General features: G+C 61.9%; 1 protein-coding gene across 1 annotated transcript in view; it reads right to left on the bottom strand.

Moving 5' to 3' along the window:
• The window catches only part of RAI1 (retinoic acid induced 1), a 105,270-nt gene extending 79,417 nt beyond the window's left edge, over positions 1 to 25,853 (bottom strand). Inside the window, exon 1 of the mRNA XM_060135793.1 lies at positions 25,663 to 25,853. The gene's annotated coding sequence lies outside the window, so the exon portion shown is untranslated. The remainder of the gene's footprint in view (positions 1 to 25,662) is intronic.
• Positions 25,854 to 26,227: the final 374 nt, after the last annotated feature.

Below are 26,227 nucleotides of genomic sequence, written 5' to 3'. Positions count from 1 at the left end.
TATCTCTGAGGAGGGTTATTCCCTTCTGGTCTACGGAGAGAGCTGAGTTTTCAGCCTCTGGGATGAGTATCAAATTCCAGTTCCATGGCGATGGTCTGAATGTTGCATGTGGTCACCCTACTCAGCCGTGCTCCTGGGGCAGAGGCCCAGACCCGCTTCGTCCCAGAACCGCACGGCCACCGACACCGCCCTGGGCTGCTAATCCCCAGATCCCTCCACAGCCTCCCAGCAGCCAGGCGCAGGGCAAGGAGGCGCCGGGAGCCCCGCGCCGCGCACCCAGAAACCAGGGCCCAGAGAGGGAGGTGAGGAGAAGGAGAAGCAACAGAGAGACAGCTTTCGCCTCCATATAAGGAAGAACTTGCTCACAGGCAAGAGCTGCCCAGGAATGGAATGAGCCTGCCGCCCGGGGAGGTGGTGAGCGGCCTGTGGCTGACGGCGAGCAAGCAGACGAGGGGGTCTCCGGGCGGGGGCCCCGCGCAGGCGGCTCGCACGCAGGCCAGGGGAGGGCCGCGGGGACCTCTGGTCCTGTGACTTGCCCGAGGCCACGTGAGCAGGCACGGAATTCCAGAAGGTCAGAGCTGGGGGCCAGAGCTGCCACGTGAAAGCCCGCAGACCCACCGACGGCATCGGAAACGGGCTGGAGGAAGGGGCCCAGCCCTCCGATCGATTCCCTACCTGCCCCCCCCACCCCCCACATCACGAAGCACTTAACTTTTAGAGGGAAATGCCTACTTTTGATTTTAGAAGTTGGAAAGTATACAAAAGTAGAGAGGAAAAAAAGCCAAGGTTCCCCTCGCCCTGGGACAGTTACCACTAATACTTCCTTCCAATCTTCTCTACACACATCAGTTTTGGTTAGAAATCCTCGTGTGCTCTAAAGTTTAAATAATTAAGATACAATTCACATACTATAAAAATCACCCTTTTAAATCAGTTTTTGGTGTATGCACAGAGTTGTGTAACCATCACCACTATTTATTTCCAGAACATTTTCATCAGAAAGAAACCTGTACCCATGAGCAGTCACCCCAGTCTCCCCCACACCACAGCCCCTGTCAACCGCTCATCTGCTCTCCGTCTTTAGGGGCCAGGGCAGCACCTCTTCCCGGCCTCCCTGTGCCCACCCCGGCCCCCTTCAGCACTCTGGCAGCCGAGGGAGCCTGCTGAAACTCAGGTCAGATCATAACCTGCCCACCCGCCCTCAGAACCCTCCGTGGCGGCTCCCACCTCACCCGAGCTACAACCTCACTTACACCTCGGCCCACAGTCCCGTGCAATTGGACCTCTGCTGCCTCACCTCCTCCCACCCTCCCCTTTGCTCCCTCTGCTCTAGGCACGCTGGCCTCCATCAAGCATGGTCCTGCCCCAGGGCCTTTGCACCAGCTGTTCCTCCCACCTGGAACACGCTTCTGCTAGGCTCAACTTTCCCCACCACTCCCTGTAATTCTGCTTTCTTCTTCAGGACACATCACCTGACATTCTTTCTGTCCCATCTTCTCCACTAAAATGGCATCTCGCACCTAGCACTGAGTTGCAGTTCAGTGAATATTTGGGTTGTTTCCAATAGAACAAGCAATGTAAAGGAGCACACGCAAAACCCATGCGCCTACGGAGCCGTTGTAACCAGCTGCCCCTCTGCCTGTGGGCATGCGAGGTGCAAGCCACACGGCGCCTCTCCAGACCTTGCCAGGGGAGTTCTGAAAACTCGGATCTGGTCATCCATGCCGCACAGCCGCACGGTACGTCAGCAGGCGGTGAGGCTCCCACAAAGGCCCAGCCGACCCCGCCCAATCCCAGCTACAGCCCGGCCCCTCCCCAGGCACCGGAGCTCCCACCACCCTAACAGCTGCTGCAGCCGGTGCCTGCTCTCGCCGTGGTCCCACACCTGCTAAGGGACCCCGCCTCACTTGCCCCCTCGGGTGTCCCCCACCTCCCCCTCTGACTGAGCTAGGGGGCACCCTCTCCCTCCCAGCCTCCCCTGGCCCTGGCTGTGCCCAGCATACAGTAGGGCACATAGGAGGCAGGAAGCTGCGTTAAGGGGCTGAGTGAACGGCCCCCGCCCTGAGGGATCTACTGGAACGTGCACGCACCTAGAAAAGTCCGGCTGGGGTCACGCTCAGTGCCCACACTTGCCAACCACCTACTGGGCGCTGGCAGGAGACACAGCGATGGAAAACCCAGGACAGCCCTGGAGGGTGGGGGTGGGGGTAGGGGGTCAGGTACAGAGAAGAGGTGGGAGAGCTGGAGCCCAGATGCGCCGCTGCAGTAGGGCCCGCACATGTGTGTGTGCGCGTTCACGCTGACGATAGCAGGCTCCACAGTGGGCAGAGCCTGGAGTTCTCCCAGGGCCTCGGTCTCCCCCCCACTGCATGCAGGGCTCCCTGGATTGCCAGGCTCCCTGGCCCCACGGCTCAGTCCCGCCTCCCCGGAGAGGTTTTCCGGGTACTGCGGCCCTGCCTTCTCATCCATCAGGATTTTGCTGCATTCCTGTGAGTCATTCTCCAAACAAACCCGTTTGAGGAAGAGAAGGGAGCAGGGGAGGGTAAGAGGAGAGGCTCCATGTGAACCCAGCTCTGCCTCCCACCCACTCCCCCTCCACATCCCCTCCGATGCACATGTGGGGCCCCCAGGAGAGCTCTGGAGTAAGTCTGGTCAGCTGTGCCGTGGAGTTGCTGTGTGACCTTGGGCAAGACCCTTGCCCTCTCTGGGCCTCTGGAGAAGAGAGCCCTGAAGGTCCCCAGCTATAGGATGCACGGGCTTCCGCGGGGGCTGTCTGTCACAAAGGAGGCAGGGTGTGAGGGAGGTGTGCCCAGGGTCCCCAATGAGGCTCTTTCCACTTCCTTTTCTGTCTCCCCACCTCTACAGTGAGGAGGGCAAAGCCTCAGTAGGCCGGGGGCCGAGGAGCTGGCAGAGCAGCTTGTGCCAGTCACAGGGCTCAGGCCTGCCTCGCCCGCCCGCCGCGGGACCAGCGGGGCCTCCAGCGGAAGGCCCATCCCCTGCACCAAGGGCGCTGGGCAGGCCTCCCCCGCGGCGCCGGGGGGGGGGGTCTCTGGGCAGAGCCCAGCTCTGGGGTGGGGGATGGGACACCGCCTAAGCCAGGAGGAAAAGTCCCCACAGCAGCGGCGGGAAGTGAGTCTCTGGCTGCGTCTGCGTGCGTCATTCCGTGTGCGTGCACGCGTGTGCGTGTCAGTCGAGCGACTCCCCCCGGAGTCAGTGGCGGTTTCTCAGTGAGAAGCTGGCCCCTGAGTCGCCCTCACCGCGGCCACCCGTTCTGACCGGAGCACGTGCAGGAGCCCGACGCCCTCGTCCACATGTCCATCTGGGCCTCGGGGTCCGGCTGGTCCGAGGCCAGCTGGCACGCCTGTGTGTGTGTGTGTGAGAGACGCAGGCTGTGCGGGCCGTGGAAGGGCTGGGAGCACCCACGAGCGTGCCCACAGCGTGGGGGCTGGCGTCCAGGGTGAGCATCCAGCTGGAGGACCCCCTCCCGAGGCACGACTCCAGGGACTGCCCCTCGAGGCTCCTGCTCTCCGGCTCCAGAGCAAGCAGCTTCCAACCCCCACAGCCGCACCCACGCATGCGCCCCGGCCCGGGGCTCATATCTGGGGCCCCTTGACACTCAGAGGAATGCTGCCGGCCACGTGCCTGGGCACTGTGCACGGACTCTGGACCCGGTATTAGGGTGCAAGGAGCCCGGGCAGGGGCCCGCCCACCTTCCCAAGGCCCAGCAGGTCCTGGGTCAGGCCTCGAGGCCACATCCTGGCCCAGAGGAGGGAGGTCAGCGGCCTGCAAGGGCACGGGGGGCAGGGAGCAGACCCAGGGCTGTGCGGGACAGAGACCCTGGGGGGCAGCCAGGGGTGCTCAGCCACTGCTCCCAGCTGGGACAAGGGAGGGTCAGCCTATAGGCACAACGGAACAGGGGTAACGAGAGCCGGAAGCCAGGAGACCAGCAGGGCCCCCGGGGGCCAGGGTGATGAGGGGGAAGTGGAGGCTATGGGCGGAGAAGGGGGGTTTCTGAGCGTGTGGGAGAGACCAAATGGGGGGCACCGAGACGAACAGCCACACAGGACAAGACGGGGGCTCCCAGCTCTGCCCCGACCCAGGCTGGGACGTGGACCGTCCTCCTCACAGGTGGAGGCCAGGGGCTGGCACTGCAGTGGTTCCCGGGCTGCTGCCCGACCACGCAGGAGACCCCCGGGTTGCAGCCCCGCTCCCACTGTAAGATGCTTCTCCCTGGGCCTCAGTCTCCCCGCCTGTAAAAGGGGCACCCCGGCCCACCCTGCCCCTGAGTGCGCTCCCCTCTGTGCCTAGAGCTGGGGGCGGGGCACGGGACTCACCCCCCAGCTCCCCGCAGTTGCCAAGCTGGGATGCTGTGGGCGCTTCCACCCGGGCTAGAGGATTTCAGCACGTACAGGACAGGCTTGGGGCAGTGTGCTGGTGCCCAGCCCAGGACAGGGACCTGGTCTCCAGACTCTGGGCCATTGCTCTGTGTCCCTCACCTTGTCTGGAACCCCTCGGTTACAAGAAGGAGAGTGTGGGTAGAGACGGCCACCGCTGAAGGATGGGGGCTCAGAGACACGGGGACACAGAGTCTCCCTGGGTCTCAAGCATGACAAACGATGCACTGTCTGGGGACGTCACAGCAGGCGTGCAAGATGTAGGAGGTCGTGACCCACCGAGGCCGATGCCGCCCAGGAGCGCCGAGACCTCAGGATTCCACCTGGTCCCCCAGCCTCACCCGGGAGGGAGAGCAGCCAGAGGGGCGGGCGGGAGGACGTGGGAGCCAAGCCCTCGATCCGGGCCGCGGGCACACACATCCACCAAGGGGTCCCCCCCTGGAGGGCAGCCCCCACTCCTGCTGCTTCCTCCAGGTCACATACACTTGGAGAGGGCCCGGGCCTGCAGGCTGAGCGATCCTGGAGGGCAAAGGGAGCAGAGAGTGGGGTGCAGGGAAGCTGGAGGGGGAGGGGGACGAGGGTGGCGGGGTACCCACTCCTCCATTTCTGGGAGATGGGGTGGGCAGTAGCTTCTGAGGCCCATCAGGTTGCAGGGCCTGAGGACTCCGGGAAGCTTCTCCTGCTCTCTGGGCTCTGCTGGCCCCTCAAGTCCCCAGGGAGCCTGTGAGCTCCTAGATCAGCTCAGGGCAGCTCTCTTGGGGTGAAAGCCAAGTCCGGCCGTGGTCAGAGGCCTTTCCCAATCCCTCCCCCACTCCACCCGTCACACTGGTCCCTTCGCTTGTTTTTGCAACATGTGCAGCACGCTCCTGCCTCAGGGCCTTTGCACGGCCATTCCCCCCAGATGTCCCCCAGGTTCACCGACCTCCCTCAAGTCGCCTGCTCAGGAGGCCTTTCCTGACTCCCCAATTTAAAGCTGTGAACAGCTCCCCGACTCCTGCGCTATTTTTTCCTCGCTGCATTTATCGCCTTCTAATATCCTCTGTGGTACTGTCTCCCGTTAGAGCAGACGCTCCAGCAGGGCAGGACCTCTGCTCTGTTCATCCACGTGCACCCAGAACAGCGCCCGGCACAGGGCAGGGGCTCAGTAAATGCGTGGGAATGGGTACAACACCCTGTTCTCTGAGACAGGAGAGCCTCCACTTGAATGGTGAAATCTTTATTAACGTTCCCCCTGTCGCAGTTTCAATTCTCTTTTCTCCTGAGACGGCACAGAGAAGACACACGTGCCACCCCTCCCAGCCCAGGCCCACCCCCAAAGCAGTGGTTGGATCTGGGGCAGGAAGGGTGGTCATCCTTTTCCTTCAGTCCGCTGACCACCCTGCATCCTAGACGTCACCCCTGGGTGTTGCTCAGGCACTGGCCGCATTGACCCCCCAAACCTTCCCCATCCCTGTGCAGGGCGCCCCTACCCACCCACCACTCCCCCGGGAACACTGGCCGTCCTCCAGGCTCTCCCTGTGCCTGCCTCTCCTCTTCAGACCCCTGTCCGGCCCTTGCCCACCCGGATCCACGGCCTGGCTCCTACCTGGTCTCCCTCTCCAAGTGCTGGCCTCTGTCTTACCCGTGATTCAGCCTCATCTCTCAGCCCAGAGCACTGCACCAAAGGCCAAAGTCTCCCTCCAGCCTGGCCGTGCCCTGGCCCCAGCCCTGCTGGCCACACCCAACCGCCCAGGTCTCTCGTCACCCCTCAGCCTTTGCTGGAGCAGCGCCCACTGCCCGGCTCAGCAAGTCTGCTGCCCGCCGCCCTTTCAGGGTGCCCCCACCACTAGCCCCTTAGGGGACCTGGCCCTCTCTGGGCCGGGCACCGTCACTCTGCACAACGATCTCCAGCTCCCCACCGTCCTATGGGCTCCCTCAGGCCAGTGAACAGGTGCTCAAGGGACACCTGCTGAATAAATGAATGAATGATGTGAACCAATTAGCGAGAAGGTAAATAAATGAGTGAGAGTCTGAGTGGAAGGGCTCTGGCAACAGGTCAGCAATCACGTTCTACTTTCTGCCAGGTGTCCTCCACGGCGCACAGTTCTCCGGTACAGACCTGGCAGGGGGCACGCTTGGACACGATGCTGACGACAGTCATGGTGCATCAGTCAGAATGGGCTAGGCTATGTTGCTGTAACAAAAGCCCCAAAGCTCAAGGGCTTAAAACAAAATGACAAAGGTTTACTTCTCGTTCACACTGCAGGTCCGGCAGGGTGGCAGGGAGGTTCCTGCTCACCAAGTCGTCACACCTGGGCCAAGGGAAAGAGGCCTGGCTGGTGGCCCTGGCAGTGACACACCCAGCCAGGGAGGGACACATGTCTCATTGGCCAGACCTGGTCACATGACCCCAACCAACCACAAGCCGTCCCAGAAGCTCATCCTACCATGGGCTCGGGAGGATGGGGAACTAGGAGTTTGGACCAAAAGCTCGACTGACACCTCTGATGACACCACCACCAATACCAACAGCAGAGGCCGCTCATCCAGTACTTCCTGTGCCCTGGACGCTGGTCTGAGGGCCAAAGTGGAATTTCCCTTAATGCTCACGCGTTATTCTGAGGCCAATGCCATGAAGAGCCCCATTTTCCTGATGAGATCACTGAAGGCCAGACACTGAAGTGACTGACTCACCGAGATCACCCAGCTTGGACGTGGGGACCCCGAGGTCAGAACTCACGTTGGTAATTCCGGGACCTCGCGAACTCCCCCATGGAGCCCACTGCTGGGCACAGGCTCTCAGCTTCCTCCACCAAGGCCAGCTGGGGGCAAGGACTGCACTGGTTGGATGACTGTCCCCACCAGAAAGAGTCTCCTTGCCCTGCCGTGTCCCATATCCAGACATCCCCGATGCTGGTCCCAAATTTCACGGATAGAAATGGAGGCCCAGAGGGAGGGGTGACCGGGCCAAGGTCACCCTGTGGGGCTATGCATGGCAAAGACAAGGCTGCAAGTCCCTGTCCACTGTGGCCTGACTGTCCCAACTGCCCTGACAGCACTGGGTGCCCGCGGGCATCCACAGCCTCAACTAGGGACCCTCAGAAGTGAGGGTGGGGATACACACTCCATCTTCCTGCAGGCAGGTCCACTAAGGTAGTGTCCCCAGTTCCAGGCCAGCAAGCCTGTAGCCCTGACCACCTGGGCCGCTCTCTGAGGAGCTGGGCTGAGCAGCCGGCACCTGCTCCCAGGGACAGTCCCATAGCGGAGGCCAAAGAGGGACGGACGGAGGTAAGTCTCTCCTCCAAGGTGTCACCTCCAGGACTTCTGAAATCAAGGCTGGTGACCTTCAGAAAGCCACATTGGGGTGGGGGTGGGGGTTGTGCAGAGTGGCAAGGAACAAAAGAAAAGGGAGCAGTGGAGTTTGAGAAAAGACCCACCGGGAGTCAGATCTCAGCTCTGCTCTGTGACCTGAACCTCCCCAAGCCTCCGTTTCCTCATCTGTAAAATGGGGTTGTGAGCGGGAGTACAGATGACGTACCCGATACCTGACACAAACGCTGTGGCCGTTATGGTTGTTACTGGTACTTTTTTGCCCACCACGCCCCCCATCAACCTGAGCCCCAGACCTTGATTCACTTATTTCTTGAACTACAGGGGTCCCACACCAGAAAGATTACGGGTGCAGACTCTCGCCCTGGCTGCCCCTAGAACGCGCTCCTCTCCCCTGGTCCCTCCCAAAGGTTCCGTGCCCAGGAGCTAGGTCAGAAAGAGCCCCCACCCGTACCCAAACCCCGCCCGGCATCCACGCCCCAAGCAGCGCCACTGGCTCAGTGAGGCCGGCCCTCAGCTCAGCCCGGAAGGCTGGAGTCTCCAAGTCCCCTTACCCACTAAGCCCCCGCCCCGCCAGCTGCTGCGGGGGGTGGGGGCAGCAGAACCTTCCAGCACCTAGGAACCCTACGCCTAGCTCCCCAGCCCGATCCTCAGCCCACAGCATCTGTGCAGCATCTGCTACGTGCCGTCCACCCTGAGAGGCAGAGCTGCGAACGGCCAGGCCCATTCCCCGCCAGCCCACGGTCCAGCTGCACAGACCCGTGGGAACACACACGGGCTTGAAGGCGCACAGACCTGCCCCCCAGCTAAGTGCCTCTGGCCGCTGTCTCACCACGCCAGCCTCAACGCCTCCATCTGCACCAGGAGACAGAAGTATGATCTGCCGCGTGGGTGGTACCGAGCCTCAAGCAGAGCCTGGCACACAGTAGGTGCTCAACCCGTGTAGGCCTCATGTCTCCCCTAGACAGGCCAGGGCAGAGCCAATGGAGACCGCCCTCCGGCTTTCCACCGCCTCATTAAACAGGGAGGACTGTCCGCCCGGCTGGGATGCCACCTGACGCCCCTGGCAGCCTGCCCATTCACCTCCATCCTGTCTGCAAGGACACAGGGCCAGGATGGAGCAGGCCAAGCCCTGGCTGCAGGCCAGCTGTACCAGGACCCCAGGAAAACAGAAGAGGCCCACCCAGCAGGCCCAACTGCCCCGGAGCCACAGAGCCACTGCCAACACCCCACTCCCACCACCACCTGCACACACACGGTCGGCCCACAATAAACACCAAGGACTGTGCTGGAGGAAGGAACCAGGCTGAGGCCAGGCTGTGTCCTGAGATGAGGTGGCCCGAGTTCAGAGGGACGCATCTGGCCCCCTGGGCAGCAGGGAGCCACTAAGAGTGTCGAGTGGCAAAGAGACCTCCGCCCACATCTCCAGACTCAGGCCTCACCTCCATCTGTGCGCTCGGGCTTCACGTGCTCATCCCTTACCCCCCGCCCCGAACCGTCCGCCAGGCCTTTGCTCCAACTGCCCCCTTCCTAGAGGGCTATTCCCAGCCTCTCTGAGGAGCTCACACTCATCCTTGCAGGCCGGGCTTAGAAGCCTCCCCTGACCTTCCAGGTCTGGGCTCAAAGACGCTCTCTGCTTCCCCCAACTTGGTCCTTTTCACATTGCAGTACAGGGATTCCCTCCTAAGGCCACCCGCCCAGACAGGGATCCTTGGCAGGCAGAGCCCCAACCTGACAGGGCCGGGGTCGGCGTCCACAGAGGGGCACCGCGTGACCCTTTATGCTTCTGTCTCTCAGGTGGCACGGGGGGAGGGGCGCAGGAGCCCACTCGGGAGACACGGGTGGTGCAGACCAGAGCGGGGGGGCTGGAGGGGGCCTAGCGGAGGGGCTGGGGTGCAGGGAAGGGGAGGGGCAGGGAGGAGAAGGCCAGCTTGGGGAAACCGCTGACCAGTTCTCCCGCTCCCGCTTCCCTTCTCGCCCTCCCCCCGAGGGAGAGGAGAGGGTGGGAGGGAAGGACCCAGCGGGAGAAGGGGACGTGAGCTGCCCTGAACTGGGGCGCACCCCCGAAGCTCAGCTGGCGGGCTGCGGAGGAGCAGAGGCAGGTCCCACAGGGACCCCCTTAAGCCTCAAGGCTTTGGGAGGTTTCCATTGCTCCCACGACCCCGGGGCCCCTAGCCCGGGCAGAGGGCTTAGGGCAACACCGCAGCCAGAAGCCCTGTGCCACCCCCAGGTGCCATGCGGGGGCAGGACAGCCAGACCAGGCGGCCTCAAGGAACTGACTCCCCTCCCCCTGGGCTGCCCCACCCCCAGCAGGGGGACCAGACCACCCCTGGGGCGCAGAGGCTCGCCTGGGAGGGGCAGGGATGGTCAGGGAGGGTGGGAGAGGGAGGTGTCGGGCCTCCGAGAGGTGACACGGACTGCCCGCCGGGTGCCTGGCATGCAGTGAGCGACCACTGTTGTTACTGTGGGTGCCAGAGGGTGAGGCCAGGCCACAGGCAGCAGTCGGTCCCGCAGGGCCTCGAACGCCAAGCCAGAGCTGGCCGGGCGCTGGAAGGGCGGGCGGGTGGCAGCGAATCAATTACATGAACCCGCACGCAGCCTGAGCCCACCTTGGTCCAGCCCACCCCCCAGCCTCCCCCCCCCCACCCCACCCCGACCCCGCACACCTTCCGGGTAATGAAGGCCACGCAGGCCAGCAACCGGACAGGAGCAATTAAACCCGTGCTCGAGGCCACGAAGCATTAATGCAGCTCATTAGCAGAAGAACGAGAAGACCCTCCACGGGCCACGGGACCCCAGGGCTGCCGGGACCTGAGTCCCAAGTGAAGCCCCACCCACGGGGGCCCCGCCTGGGACGGGGTGGGGGTCCAGGTCCCCAGGGGCCCAGTCCAGGTCCCAAGACTAGGTCTTTGGACGGTGAGGGACGAGGTCCAACGGGGACGGCAGGTGTCTCTCTCCCAAAGAAACACCTGGGGAAACAAGCCTGGAGGTGCGCGTGCCACACAGGGTCCCCAGCAAGGGAGCTGGAACCCAGGTCTCAGCCTGCAGGTGGCTCATTAATTCAACACAAGGGCAGCAGCCAACACTGAAGCCAGTTCTAAGCACTTAAAAATTCTCTCCTTTAATCCCTCCTGTGACTCCAGGAGCTCGTGGGTCCTTACTGTTGTGACCCCACTTGACAGAGAAGGAAACTGAGGCTTAGACAGGGACTTGATTTACAGGGCGGTCTGGCTCCTGAGGCTGGGCTCGTAACCAGGAAGCTGCATCACCACGGGCAACACAGCCAGGACGCCAGGGAGGCGGGGGGGGCTGTGGCTAGGAGGAGGTGTACCATCCCACCCCTCCTGGGTGTCAGGCTGTAGGAGGGCCACCAAGCGTGGTCCTGAGGGAAGCAGAATGCAATAATACAGGTGAGCTGTAAGCTGGAATTGGACGTGACATCTCCCAAGGGCTGCTCCCTGGCAACTCATTTGCTTTTTCCCCCCCCAAACACTGGTGGGCCTTCAAGGTGGGTCTGGGGGCCAGATGTGGCAAGACGACAACCAGTGTGGCATCTGGTCTCATGCACAGCACAGTGCCCGGCAATTAAAGGCGTCCAGGGGCTTCCAGGGTGGCGCAGTCGTTAGGAATCCGCCTGGCAATGCAGGGGACACGGGTTCAAGCCCTGGTCCGGGAGGATCCCACATGCCGCGGAGCAACTAAACCAGTGCGCCACACCTACTGAGCCCGTGAGCCACAACTGCTGAAGTCCGCACGCTTAGAGCCCGTGCTCCGCAACAAGAGAAGCCACCGCAATGAGAAGCCCACGCACCGCAACGAAGAGTAGCCCCACCCCGCTCGCTGCAACTAGAGAGAGCCCGCGCACAGCAACGAACACCCAACGCAGCCAAAAATAAAAATAATAAATTTTCAAAAATAAAAAAATAAAGGCACTCGTGGGCAGGTGAATGAATGAACAAATACCTCCCTCTGCTGCAGAGGGGCTGGGCCTGACGCTCGGGGGCTTCGTCTCTTCCCAGCTTCCTTCAGCCCAGGGACAGCCTCTGTGAGAGCAAAAGGAGGTGGGGCCTGAGGACAGGCTCCCGGGTCCCCTGGGGCAGTGCCTCTGGCATTCCCAAGTCAAGGCTGTAGCTTAGATGTCTTGAGGGCCCTGGTGGGGAGGGCAAAGAGACACCGCTGCCTGAGTTCCAGTCAGAGGTGATGGAGCCGTAAGGGAACTTCTAGCCCCTAGGGAGCCCAGAGAAGGTGGGCAGTGGCCTGGGGCCACACAGCAAGGGTCTCGGTCCCCTGACTCATTCAAGTCCTAGCTGAGCCTTTCAGGGGCCGGTGTGGCCCAGCCTAGGCACAGGACTCCTGCTCTCTGTTAGAAAAACTCTGCAAGTTTGGTCCATGCCTCTGTCTTGGCTCGTGACAAAGGCGCATCCCCACACGGGAATGCGTAACGGTGCAAACAACTCAGTTGATTACCGTCTTTCCCGCTTTGGCCACAGCTCCCCAAGGGCAGGGCTTACGAACAGCCAGATGACGGATGATTTTAGCCCCGGCACACAGTAGGCCCGCAAACACACCTACCGGCCGGATGAAGTATTGTTACTATAAACGGTCGCGGTCGCGGCGCCAAAGAAAAATGTGGCCGGTGTGGGCTTTCCTGCCTCCCCAGAGCCTTCGGGCACCCCCCGCCCCCAAGCAGCAGGCTCAGGGGCCTGGACGGACCTCGATGCCCTCGTGGCTGGGGCTGAAGGCAGGAAAGGGGCCTGCCCCTCCCGAGCCTGACCCGAGGCCGGCCCACCCTCTCAGCTGCCGGCTGGCCTGCAAAGGTATCATCAGTCCCGGGGGGCCCTGGGCAGCCTCATTAGGAAAGTATTGACAGACGCGTTAGCTGCTGAGGTGGGGGAAGCTGTGGGCTGTCACGAGGCTAAGGAGAATGCCACTGGGCCGCGTCTGGGCCGGGAGCTGCAGCTAGGGGAGGGACGGCGACGCCGCCCCGGTGCAGAGTCGCCCCCAGAGCCGGGTCTCCCCATCATTCCTTGCTGTTCTCGCTGCCTGCCTCCAGGCTGGACTCGACTTGCCGAGTGACCCCCGACGAACCCCTGCCTGCTCTGTGCCTTGGCCTCTGTGCGAGAGGACCATGGCTGGGAACCAAGCCCCCAGGCACAGAAGCGGAAGCTTAAGCCTGGCGGGATGGGGGTGTGCTGCCGGAGCCATGCCCGGCATTACGGGCTGCCATGGCCACCACAGGCTGTGTGCCCTTGGACCTCGGTTTCCCCATCAGTTTAACGTGGGCCCAGACCACCTTGACCCTGGAGTTCCCTCTGGTTTCTGAGTCACAGGGCAGGGAAGGCCCGGTTCTGCTGGAAGAGGCCCAGGGGCGTCAGCCTCCCTTGAGTCCCCGAGGCCGGTCCTTCCTGGAGCCTGAGGCCCAGCCACACAGGGGTCACAGAACACAGGTGCGCCAGGCATCAATCCCTCCCAGTGCCCAGGGCTGTAAGCCGGTGCTCCACAACCCAGCCAGCGGCACTGCCTCTGCCTTTGACGTACAGTCCTGCACCACACTGCACGTGCACACGGAAACAGGACGCACACACACGCGACAGACTCAGCCACACGTGGGGCCCCACTCACAAATGCAGACACACAGAGGAGCACGTGTCCTCCCCCCACGTCGTGGACACCACCGCACATGTAAGCGCCCAAGACACGCTCACAAAACCTGTCCCCTTAACTCGTTTCCCAACCGAGACGCACACGCACAGGCACACACACAGACACCCCACTGTACACACACACACCACACATACGAGCTCACGCTCGGCAACGCGACACACACAGACTCACACACATGCCTGCATGCAGCAACCGCTCGAGAACCATCACCCTCCATGTACAGAGCCCCCCAAAGACTGACAGACACACGCCACATACACACAGCTCCCAAGCCCAGGAACACACACACACCCATCTTGCCACTTGGTTAAATTCCACATGGTAGGCAGTGCCCAGCCCAGAAGGGCAGCTCCAGATAAGTAAACCACTCAGTGCATCAATCTCAGCCCCAACCCGGCCGCCTCCTTGCTACAGGTGAAGTGAAGCAGGCCTTACATATTTTATACATGGATAAACTTGCTAAAAGAATACAATTTACAGGGCCACTGGCTGCAGGCTCCCAACATCCCTCCCGCATCTTTTCACTTCGGAGAGCACACGGCAGTGACGGCAGGTGGTGGCCAGTGGGGCATGCTGTCTGGTACCCTACCCGCCGCCCCTCTGCCTAGGCTGTTATTCCAGGGAAGGGAGCGTTCTGTGATTTTCCATCCACTAAATCCTGCTACTGCTCAGGGACAGGGCCCTGTGCTCTCTTGCCTCTCCGGCTTTTCCCCCCAACCCTTGGATGCCTTTTAAATGCCAATCCATCCTTGGCAACTCTGGTTTTCCAAGGTCTGTTTCACACAGGGCTGGGATGTGTTAGAATCGAACTGTTGAGGAATGGGGAAGAGAAGGCCTGGCAGGAGGGACGGATAGGGGCAAGGGCAGCTTGTAGCTCGAGAGGCAGCTGGGCAGAGGGAGGCTGTGCCTGGTGCCAGGCCCACACACCCCCGGGGAGAGGCTAAGGAGCCCAGGGCCGCAGAAACCTGCCCCTTGGAGGCAGAGAGGGAGCAGAAGGTGGGCCACAGGACCAACAAGGGGTCTTTGAGTCCGAGTGTGCTGAGCAAAGGAGGCCCCGGATGAGGCTGAGGTCTGAGACCTCGGTGTGGCCTTGCGGCTGGAGCCTGGGTCTCAGAGAGGGCCACAAGTCTTCAACGTACCTGTTCAGGCTGGGTGGCCCCTGCCCAAGCTGCCGATCAGAGTGAGTGGCTGTGGGGAAGGGCTCCTGGGGTCGGCAGGTGGGGAGAGGACGAACTAAGTCAGGAAGCAGCCCCCCAGCCCGACTCTTGTCTGAAGCTCTCCCAAGACCTGGTTGCAGTTCCCTCCAGACTCACAGACTCAATAAAAAGGAGCAGGTCCCACAACAGGAGGGGAGAAAAGCAGGATGTCAGACGGACACAGGGGAGGAGTGGCAGCATACTTAAACAGAGACCCCGTGAACGGTGGTGGGGGTGGGTGCGAAGAAAAGTCAAATGCACCTGCCTTTGGAGACTGGGAGTTCGGGTGAACTGCTTTTCTTTTAACTTGCCTTATTTTCCAGAAGTCTACAATAAGCCTGTCCTCCCTGTATAGTGATTCAAAAAAAGGTATTAAACCACCAAGTGCCTTACAAAACCAAATATATTGCATGATTCCACATTTTATATTTATTACATTTATCATATGTTGTTTATCACATGCCTAAAGAAAAAATGTTGACAATGGTGTGTCCTGGGGGTAGAATTATAGGAGATTTTTACTTGTCTTACGGTATTTTTAGGTTTTTCTAAAATCAACATGCTTATAATCTGCTGGTTTTATTAACAAAATGCTCAGGCCTGAGAAGTTCTTTTCCGTATCAAGTCCCTCCCGCAGCTGCTGAAGCCCATTCTCACCCTCCCGGTGCGCGTGCCCCGGGCGAGGCTCGGGAAAGGCCAAGGACGACTGCCCCCGCCCAGAGCCCCCCTTCCTTCCAAGGCCCAAGGCTGCACCACGTCCGGCGGCCTGCCCAAGCCAGGTGGGGGCGGGCAGAGCTCAGCGAGTGCCCCGGGAGAGAAGGCAGCCCGGGAGTGACTAGCGGGCCACCGAAGGGGCGCCAAGCAGGAGCGGCGGCTGGCGGGGGAGGGGCAGAGGTAACCCCAGGCCCGCCCCGCAGAGCAGCGCGGGACTCACGGCCGCAGCTCCCCGGCAACCGGTACCGGACGCGGGAGCAGAACCCGGCCGAAGGCATACCGCCCGGAAGCCCCGCCCCGCGCCCCGGTTCCCGGAAGCCGCGGGCAATGAGGGGCGGGGCATGTAAGCCCCGCCCCCAGCCCCGGGGTCCCGGAAGCCGCGGGTTGGCGAGGTGAGGGGCAGGGCCTGGAAGCCCCGCCCCGCGGCGGCGCGGGGCACGCCGGGAGGGGCGCTGCCATGGCGACGCAACGGCCGCCCCGCCCCGCCCCGCCCTCCCCGTGTCGCGGTCTCGGCCCCAGCGGGGCTCAACCGCTCGGACGCGCGGAGGCTCCGGCGCGGCCGCGGTGGGGGCGCCGCCGGGAGCGAAGGGAGGCCAGAAAGCGCGGGCGTTTGCCCTCCCGAGGTCAGGGAGGAGAGGACATGGCCCCGGAGGCGATAATGCAGCTGCCTGCGTGTCTGGCCTGCCCGCTCCTGCCAAGCCCTCCCCGAGGCGGAGCTGCGCGCTCCTGGACAGGCGGGCCAGCCCCGCTAGGATCCAGGGTTTGGCCCCGAGATGGCCCCTCCACCACAGTGCAGACGTTCCGCGCCAGGGCCGGGGGCCCGAGATGCTGGCCTCTGCCCACCCACACGCCAGGCATCTGCTGCTGGACAGTGCAAACTCCTCTGCTCGGCTGCCGTCCAGGCCCCCCGCAGTGCCCTCCCAGGAGACCCAGCCAAGCTGGCAGCCCGCCAGGCAGACCCTGACCCCTTCTTGGCCTGCATCCCCATAGGGTGGGGGCTCACACGACAGGCCAGGCCAGTCGGGCCGGATGACTTATCTCCCCAGTCCTGTGTGAGTGGCTCTGCCCGGGTAGGTGGGCAAACAAGCCCAGATCTGTTACGGAGGGAAGTGGCAGGGCTGGGACTCGGCCAGGCTGACTCCAGACGCCTGTCCACACACAGTGGCACTCCCTGCTCCGTGGCCACCCAGCCTGGGCTGGTCCGGCCACCTATCTGCCCAGAGCACTGGCCCGGCCTGCACTCCTCTCCTCCCCCTCCCCCTCCCCCTCCCACCAGCCGGCTTCCCTTCTGAGCCGCCGATCTACAACCACACAAAGCCCTGTTTGTTTGCTTTCTCTGCTGCTCCCCCTGGATCCGATGTCTTTCTCTGCTACCTGCCGGCCTGGCTTCCTCTCCAAGCTGCCTTCCCAGCCTGCTGAAGGGAAGGAAGCGCCGACCATACAGCAAGCCCTGCCTCGTGGCCACCTCATCGTTCCGAGAATCCACCTCCTTACTGCTGGAGGCTGGGGACCAGCCAGGGCGATCTGACTGAAAATGGCTTTGCAGCCCCCTCACTGCCTCTCAGAATGTAGGGTGTCTTCTGGGTGGAGCAGGAGAGATGCCTGCAGCCAGGGGCTGGGACAGGGGGAGGGGAGCCAGAGCGGTCCAGCCAACCTCCCCTCTCCTTTTGTGAGCAAGGCCTGTTTTGTTTGTCAATCAGGAAGGCTGCCCCTGACTTCCCAGCAACCCAAGGGGGCTGCCAGAGATAAGGAGATGAATGGGACCAGGAAGGCCAAATTCAAGGAGGCAGAGCGACGCCCCGGTTTCACGGTCTTCACCCACCCTCACTCTTTCTGGGGGTCCACAGGCTGCACTGGGAGCCTGGCTTGGTAGGTGCCCCCTCAGTGCCCACCCTAGGCAGGCACCTGAGCAGACCCCTCAGCATGGCAGGCACCCTCTGCAGTGTCTTGGGAAGCCCTATCGGCCTGAGCTGAAACAAGGCTTTCACAGGCAAAGAAAAATAAACACCCGCATTCCACACCACCTTTTCCACCTGCAGAGTGGGGCTGCCCTCTCTCCTGGTTCAAATAAAGAAACCCAACACCGATGCACAGAGATACCACAATCTCGCCTGGTTCCTTCTACCCAGGGCTCTTTTATTGCGCCCTGCCACGCTGGGTGGCCCAGGGCAGGTCCTAACCTCCCCGGGCCTCCCTCTTCCCCTTCCTGTCCCCTTCCATGCAGAGTTTAACCCTTACAGCAACTCCAGGATAAAGGTATGGTTACGCCCGCTTGACAGACGAAAGGAGGCTCCAACTTCCAGACACTAAAACTGCTCCGGTCAGAATTCAAGCCCACTTCTGACTCTAAAATTTCCCACCAGGTCACAGTACTATTTCACAGTCAGAGATTATCTGCTGACTGGATGAGCGACCACCATGAGGAAGTGAGCAAGGAGCAGGCAGGGCCTGGCTTTGGCGCCCAAGAGATGTGGTTTCCAATCGCATTTGGTCGCTGTGTGACCTCATGCAGGTCACTTAACCTCTCTGAGCTTCGGTTTCCTTGATAATCTGTATGAGGCGGTTAATAAGGCTTACAGAGGACCACCCAGTGCCAAGCACAAAAGCAGGCACTCATTAAATGACGGCTTTGCTCCATGATCCCTCTCGGCAGCCAGAGAGCCAGGCATACACTTAATAGAGGAACCATCCCCCATCTGGCCCTGCTGCTGGGCGTGCCCCCTGTCACCATCTCTGGCCCTCTGGAATGCTCAAGCTGAGCTCCCCAGGCTCCTGTCCTGTCCAGGAGACCAGGGCCTCTCTGTTTAATCTGCCAGGGAGGGGGCCCCAGGGGTCAATGTCACCCCAAGGGAACAAAGCCAGCTCCGTCCACGTCCTGCTGGACTCGACAAGAGAGAGCCACTCGGTTAAGTCTGACCTGGCAAAACGTCTGTTTTTAGTGCTATTTTGGGCCATGGTGGGGATTTTCTGTGCTCCTCTCAAAGGTACCCTAAACCGAATTCCTTCCCATCTCCCCATCCCTATCTGTTTGAAATGAAAGTATCGTTCTTCCTCTTCTTTTTATCCTGCTTCTCTTTCCCACCTATCAGATGGATGCAAATGAGAGAAGGGGCAGAGCTGGGACCCCTCGGAGGGCAGCATTCCTCCCCCCCACAACCAGTCCCCCAGAACACAGCAGGCTAGGAGACAAAGTTGCTTCAAACCAGGCAAAGCGGAGAAGTCCTCGGCCTTCCGGTTCTGGAAGCCCTGAGGCCGGGTCATTGTCTGCTGCCACCCCAGACACACACCAGGCGTCTGCCCCTCCCACCACACACCTTTGCCTTTCTGCTTCTCTGCCTCTGCTTGGGCTGCACCCGCGCCCCCAGCCTGGAAGCCCTCCCCCAAGGCCTCCCCTGCGAGGAGCACCCTCTTAGCTGCAACACGACCACATCTGAATCCACATCTATGAATCATGTCTTTCAGGTCCGCTCCCCTACCCGACTGTGGGCTTCAAAAGGGCAGGGGCGGCCGTCATGTAGTCACCCATTTCTCCAGGGCAAGGCTGCTCAAACCCCATCAGCACTGTTGACATTTGGGGCCAGGTAATTTGTTGGGGGGGTGTCCCCGGCCTCGACCCACTAGATGCCAGCATCCCCCACCCAGTGAAGACAACCAAAAATGCCTTCAGACAGTGCCTAATGTCCCCTGAGGGACAAAATTACCCACAACTGAGAACCACTGCTCTGAGACCTGGCACCCCGCCCCCCAAAATGAGTGAATGCACGACTCTCCCTTCTGCCCCCAACACAACAGGTGATTTTCATTTTACCTCTTTTCCTCTTACCATAATCATGTACAAATTTCATCTTCCCTATCAGACCAGAAGCTTCCAGAATACAGGCCCATTTGACCTCAGCTGTACATCAGAGCTGATCACCGGTTACCATTTTGCTGCAGGAATAACTCTCAAAGCATCAGAGAGCACCCGACTAAAACCCAGTTCTGCTCCCCCTTCCACACCCTGCCCTGGGCTCCTGTGTGACTTTGCGTCAGCAGCTAAGCTTGTCTGGGCCTCAATGTCTCTGCATCACTGTAACAATTCTTTGTGGGAGGGTGACAACTTCACACCTCCAAGGAGCTGTAGTGCCCAAGAAGAAATCTTTCAGATGGTTTTTAATTTACATTTTCTGAGAATTATTATTACTAATAGGCAACATCATTAAGCACTTTGCCATGTGCCAAGTACAGCTGAGCGCTTCACAGGCATCATCTCATTCAATCCTCTTAAAAGGGAAACGATGACGTCGGTACTATTGTTTCTGCTGTCTATACAGGAGGAAAGAGAGGCCCAGGGAGCTGGGGGAACCTGCCTGAGCACATCCAGAGGTGGTCTGCTGGCCTCTGGCAACCGAGGATGCCAATCAGAAAACCCGTTCAGCTTCAACCCTTGATACTGAAATTACTTTTCGAAGTCTGAAGCCCGCCCAGTGCAGGCAGAGTTAGACCTTCCCAGGTGGACAGGCCTCACCCACTGGGGTCCTGCTGCAGATACCTGGCCCCAGGGCCGCACGGAAGGTCTGACTGCAGAGGTACCTGGTGCAGTGGCCTGCCTGGGCCGGGGCTCGAGGGCGGGGCTCGGAGGGCTGCCACCCCCTTCCCAGGTGTCACCCGTCTCCGGAAGGCCCTGGCTGGACCGTCTTCCCTCAGTGCTGAGCGGGCGCTGAGATTCTTCAGGGCAGGAATAAAAAACAACCATCCTCGAGCACCTTCTGTGTATTTCTATGTATTAAAACAGGCCCTGTCTTAAGAATTTTATCTGCATCAACTCACTAGTTCTCCCAACAGCCCTGAGGCAAGCTCTGCCATTTCCCCCATTTTACAGATGAGTAAAGCAAAGAAGTAACTTGTCTGAGTTTGCAAGCGGCAGAGCCGGAATGTGAACCCAGGCAGCTGAACTCTGAAAGGTGTTCACGGCCAAAAAGTCTGTGTTTACGGCTGTGTTCCCAGCACCCTGGTGTGCAGGAGATACTCAGTATGTGATTTATGAATGAATGCACAAAGAAATGAATGAGTTTGTGGTCACACTGCTGCCCAAGTCCACCTATAGCACCGGGGCAAAGCCTCTTTGCAAACAGAAACTGGCCGGAAAACTGTAATTCTCACCTGCCCCACCGGGTGACAGAGACACGCAATCCATCCACCTCGGCCTGGCTGGGGAAGGAACAGGCACCATACTCCTGGTTTTGGCCAACGTCACCGCAGGGAAGGCTAGGGGAGGAGTGATAACAGCGACCTCTTCCCCCAAAGTCCTTCAGCAGAAAGAGTACTGGTCCCTGCCGAGCCCACGGGCCAGCAGCCAGTGACTCGGGGCCTGTGACTGCCCGTTTCAAAGGTGGGGAGACGGAGCCCCTGAAAGGACGGTGGCACCTGGATGTGAACCCAGGCTGGCCTGTGTTTCTGACCCCATGCTTTCCAGATCACAGAGCACACTGAATGCAGCAGTTACCGCCCCCTCTCGGACAGGAGGGGAAATGTGCTGGGGTGGGGGGGGGTAGGGGGGACGGAGAGGGCGTGACTTTCCTGAAGCAGCAGCTGGAACTCAAACCCTGTCCCGATTCCAAACCCAGGGCCGCTCCCCTGCTCAGCCGTGCTGCCCAGACTGGACTGAGGCATGTCTCCAGGGAGGGGACGGGAGGAGAGGGGGCCAAATGTGGCGTAGTCTGCACCAGCTCCCTTGGGACCCCCAGCCTGGGGCCCGTCCTCACCCTGAGGGGCCCCAGCCCCCCCACTGGGCCCCTACACCTCCCCACAGCTCCCCTCCGGGCTTGCGGGACCCCCTCCTCCTGAAGCCGATCACCATGCAGAAACTGGACGCCTGAGCATCTCATCTCACTGGCCCTGAGCATCTCATCTCCGGGGCCGGCGAGCCCAGGGCCAAGGGGAAGAAACGTGGCAGGGAGGGGGTGTCTGCTGGGTGCGCGACGATCGGGTGGTCACAGCAGAGCCCTGGTGCTCCTGGCCTGTCCTTCTGTCCTTCCTGACTAGGCGTCCTTCCCACGTCACCCTCTCCTCCTTCCCACCAGCCCCACCGGTGTCCCACCACCACACACGCTATCCACACAGATTCGAGAACCAGTAGAGCAAAAGCTCTCCTCTGGGAGCCGAGCCCCATCTGCACCTCCAGCTGCTGGTACCCACCCTGGTGTCACGTTCCAGTCTCGGATCCCGGTGACCCACCCAGGCACGGGGCACGGCTCTGCCTCAATCCCGGGAAACAGGACGAGCCAGTTTCTCCTCAGCCCCCCAGAAGGAGCAGGGGCCCCTCTCTGGCCTTGCCGGTCTCCTCTGAGGGTGATGAATAGAATCCCCTGACTGGCGCCCCAAGAATCCCCAAGATCCCACAGGGGCCCCCGAAACAATGCTGGGCTCCCCCACCCCACCTCGCCCGGCCCTTCCTGCCGGGAAGACTTTTGAGCGCCCTGCGCCCCCGGCCTCACCCTTGGAGCTGGGGCCGCACCGACGAGGCAGCCGAGCTCTGGGCCTGGATGCCCCGGCCTCCTGGGGAGGACAGACACCGACAGAATTACCGATAATTCTGTGATAAACGCCATGCCTCAGCCATAGACAGAGGGAGATGACTCAGTTCTGCCGTGGAGGTCAGAGAAGGAGGGGACAGGACGTCTGTTTGGGTCTCGGGACGCAGGGAGGAAGGTGAAGGGCAGCCCAGGTGGAAGGAACAGCCTGGGCCAACGTACAGAGGCAGTCATGCCAGGGTTGCGTCCTGGGAGGGGGCTCGGCTGTGGCAGGAGGGGACGGGGCCTGAGTGGGACCAGAGCAGGCGAGGACCAGAAAGGCCCGCACGGCGCGGGAGGGACTCCGGAGCAGACCTTGATTCAGAGCGCAGCCGGAGCCCCGGGGAGTCACCGCCGTGGCTGAGAAAGGTCACTCTGCAGTGTGGCCCACGCTGGGAGGGGGCAGGATGGAGGCAGGGAGGCCGGTGAGGAGGCCGCGGCAACAGCTAGCCTCTCCCACCACGTTCTTTCTGAGCCAAGTCCTCCCTCCTGGCCATAGGACACCGGCCATGTCCGCTGCAGCTGCCGAAGAATCGCTGGTGTGTTCCCTTTGCCAGGAACGCCCCCTCATCACCTACCTGTGCTCCAAGCACCTGCTCCAAGCCCCCTCTGCCATGAAGCCGCACCTCCACAAAGCCCCAACCCTGGTCAAGTTGGGACATACTCATCCTTGGATCCTAAACTCAGGCTGCCTGCCCACCATCCTGGAACTGGCTTCCGTGGTCCCCTCTGCCCCTCCCCGTGTGACCAAGTCCCGCCAAAGACACCGACCCACTCCTTCCCACGTTGTCCCCAGAACACCTGTCAGTGCTTCCACGCGAGGCCCTGCTTCCTGCCAAGACCTGGCGCGAGCTCCCACTTGTCCCCTTGGGTACCATCTGGTTCTCACCCCTGGCCTGTGACCTTGGAGGCAGGTGCATTAAGCACAGAACTTCGAAACCGTGGGCCCTTGGAAAACACCTGGTGGGCCAGTGAGCCCCGGTGCCTCTCCCGAAGGAACGCTGCCCGGCGTGCAGGGCTCCGCCTGGGCCTGCCTGCGGAGCCACACGTCGCTGGCGGGACATCCATGCCCAGCCACAGGCGCTACTAAAGCAACGAGGTGCAAACGTGGACGGCCATGGGAAGACAGTGGTGATCATAATGGTGACAGTGGCAGCTAACATTCATTGGGACAAGTACTGTTCTCAGCTTCACAGGCTGACGTGGACTCACTCACTTGTTAGAGCTTCACCACAGTCCTCTGAGGCTGGTACTGTTATTACCCCCGTTGCACAGATGGGGACACAGAGGCACAGAGAGGTGAACAACTCATTCAGGACGTGATGGAGCCAGGAGTCACCCAAAGCCTTGCCCTGGAGCACCCCACCTGTGACCCCGCCAAGACAACAGGAAGGAAAAGGGAGCTGACACTAAGAGCCTGAGGGGCGGTCTCGTCTGGGGTAAGAGAAAACTCTGTATTTGTGTACATGATACACGTATGCATAAGAGAAGAGCGAACCATATTCGAGGTGTTAACTGCGGTTACCTGGGGGGCACTTGTACTCTGCGTACTTCCGGGTTGTTTGCATTGTTCACAATGAGAACAAACCCATGTCCTACCTGAGAAATTCAAAAAGAAGAAATTGAGAGAAACTGTCAGGGCCTCAGTTAATGTTTGTTGAATGAATAGAAGGCAGACCTCATTTCCTAGGCCTGGTTTTTCAAACTCTGGGTAGGACCCATTAGTGGATCGTGAAATCAATTTAGTGGGTCACAGAAAGCAATTTAAAAAAACAACAAAAACCAAATAGACTAGAACAGAAAGTATCAGACCAGGGTACATAACAGAGTAAAGAGCTATGTCACTGAACTTTTTTTTCCAGTTACACACAGTGGGCGTGAAAGGAATTGTGACCTAAAATGCATTTCTTACTATAGGTCACAGCGGAGAGTTTGGAAGCCACAGTCCAGACTAAAGAGTCTAAGGAGGGATAAGCAGGGTCCCTGCCTGCAGGGGCCTCCTGGTCAACGGGGAGAGAAAGACCGTTACGGGGCAGGTGACCCCCCCTCTGTTTAGGAAGCTACTGAAGCTTCTGGCTGTTGGGAAAGGTCACACTCAGCCCACTCCATACGCGGCTTCTGGGGCCGGGGTCACCCCTGGACACATTCTCCTTTCCAAGCCTCTTGCCTTTGCCACAGTTTTGGGGCTGAGCCTCCCCCAAACCAGAATGTCTGTGTCCACTCCTCTGTGTTACCCAGAAGGCCACTTTTCCTAAGGACTCCCTTCTGGACACTCCTGAGGCCCTCACTGTCAAGGGGGAGGGGTGGGAAACTAGAAGATTCCTTTCCAGCTTCCAGATCCTGAGGCCACGTCCCAGGGAAGCCTCTAGAAATGCAGCTGTGTGGTCAGTCGGGAGGGGCCTCCACTGAGTCTGCAGCGAGGGCTGCCCCCACCCAGGGTGCGCCTGACCCCAGGCAGAGCCAGGTTGAATGGAGGATGCGGTGTGGGGAGAGAGGCAGAGCCCCCAGCCTGGGGCTCCCACGGCGCTGGCGCCTCCACATCAGAACTCGCCTAACCCACCCCGCCTCCCCTCCCCTCCCCGGGCAGCAGACAACTAAAAAAAGATAAAATAAAAAGAAGTAATTCCCCTGCTCTGACGTCAGCGCGAGGTCTTAACAGCCCAACAGCGGCATGAAACTGGATTGCAACCAGATGTAATGCCCTTGAATCCTCAACACGCCGCTGCGTTGGAAGACAAATGGGGGGGGCACTCTGGGTGGAGGGAACCGTGAGGGTCCCGCACGGGTCCCGGATCGGAGCCTGCGGAAACCCTGGGAAGCCCGGGGCCCGGGTCGCCATTCAGGCGCGCTGCCTCCCCTCCCCCAGCCCCCCAGCAGCGCATTGTTACTCTCGACAGCCGTCTCCATTCAGGCCCGGAGCCCCAGCGCCGCGCCCGTCGGGGGCTCCCCGAACCAGGGCACGGCTCGGGCCGCACTCCGGCCCCTGGCGTGGATTTGAGGCCGACCCAGAACCCAAGAAGGGAAACAGCTCGCTGGGAAAACGGGCGCCCCAGGAAGCTGGGGCCGCCGCGGCCTCGGGCCTGTCTGGTGTTTCGCTTCCCCTCCGCCCCTCTTCGGCCGCCCCCGGCGACCAAGGCTCCAAATGTCAACCCCGCGTCCTGCAACACCCCCCCACCCGCCGCGCTCGGCGACACTGCCTTGCGCCCGGTCCCCGCGTCCTCCTCCCGGGTCCCCTGCCTCCCAGGCGCGGAGCCGCGGAGCCAGGGACACGGCCGGTGCGCAGCCGTCCGTCCGGGAACACGGGACTCGCGTGGCCGGAGCCCCCACTGTGACGTCACCCCGAAAGGCCCGCGCGCCCCGGGCCTGCCCGCGTCGGAGCTCCCCGGCCTCCGGGGCCGCTTCCTGCCGGGTCGCGCGGCCTGCGCACAGGCCCGGGCGCCGCCGCCCGCGAGGGGGCACCGCCGCGGGCTCCGCTGAGAGCCCCGCGCGCCACCCCTCCCCACCACGGCCCTCGCCGTCCCTCGAGGCCCTGGCTCCCACGCCGTGGCCCCACCAGGCCCCGAGTCCCCCCGGAGAAGTCGGCTCCCCACCCCCCACCCGGACGCACTCACAAAGCTCGCCTCCGGCCCCGGCGCCGCGCGAACGCCCCGGTCCCCACCCGCACTCGGCTGACCCCCGGCGCCACCGCGCGCACAACCCCCGCACCCGCGACCCTCGTTCCTCGCGCCCGCACCCCGCAGCCCCCCGGACGGCCATCCGGTGACCTCGCGCCCCCCGCACACAAAGCACTTCCCCGCGGCCCCCCGCGCCCCCGCCCCGCCGCTTGGTGCTCACCTCAGCGCGCGCTCACTCGGGGGCCCGGGTTCTGGCGCTGCGACTTCGCTGCCCGGAGACTCGGGCGGCCATGGGGGTCGGGGCGCGGCGGCCCGGCCGGCCAGCAGCCAGGCAGGAAAGAGGGTGGGCCTCGGCGCCCCCTCCTCGAGCCGGCGCTCGGGCTGCGGGCTGGGCGGCCTGCTCGGCGCGCTCTCGCTCCGGCCGCGCCTCGCTCCGCACCTCGCCTTCCGAGCGCAGCCGCGGGCAGGGGCGGCGCCCGGGGCGCGGGGACCGAGCCCTGGCTGCGCACCGCCGGGCCTGCTGGCGTCGCAGGGCCGCGGGGAAATGCGGTCCCCTCCGCGCAGGAAGAGCCGGCGGCGGGCGGCGCGCGGGGGGAGAAGGCGGCGAGAGCGCGACGAGAAAAGTTCCCGGCCGCCTGGCTGTGCTCGCTCGCCGCCCGGGAGCCAGGTGGGCCGCGCGCCCCGACAGCACCCCCTGGCGGCCAGCGCCCGCCGCGGGCCTGGGGGGAGGGGGCTTGGCGGGGGGACCCGGGGGGCCCTCAAGCACTCGCGGGCCGGGGTCGGGG

This window comes from Lagenorhynchus albirostris, chromosome 20 (genome assembly GCF_949774975.1).
Source record: "Lagenorhynchus albirostris chromosome 20, mLagAlb1.1, whole genome shotgun sequence".
Lineage (NCBI taxonomy): Eukaryota > Metazoa > Chordata > Mammalia > Artiodactyla > Delphinidae > Lagenorhynchus > Lagenorhynchus albirostris.
This window is presented reverse-complemented; position numbering and strand designations above follow the sequence as displayed.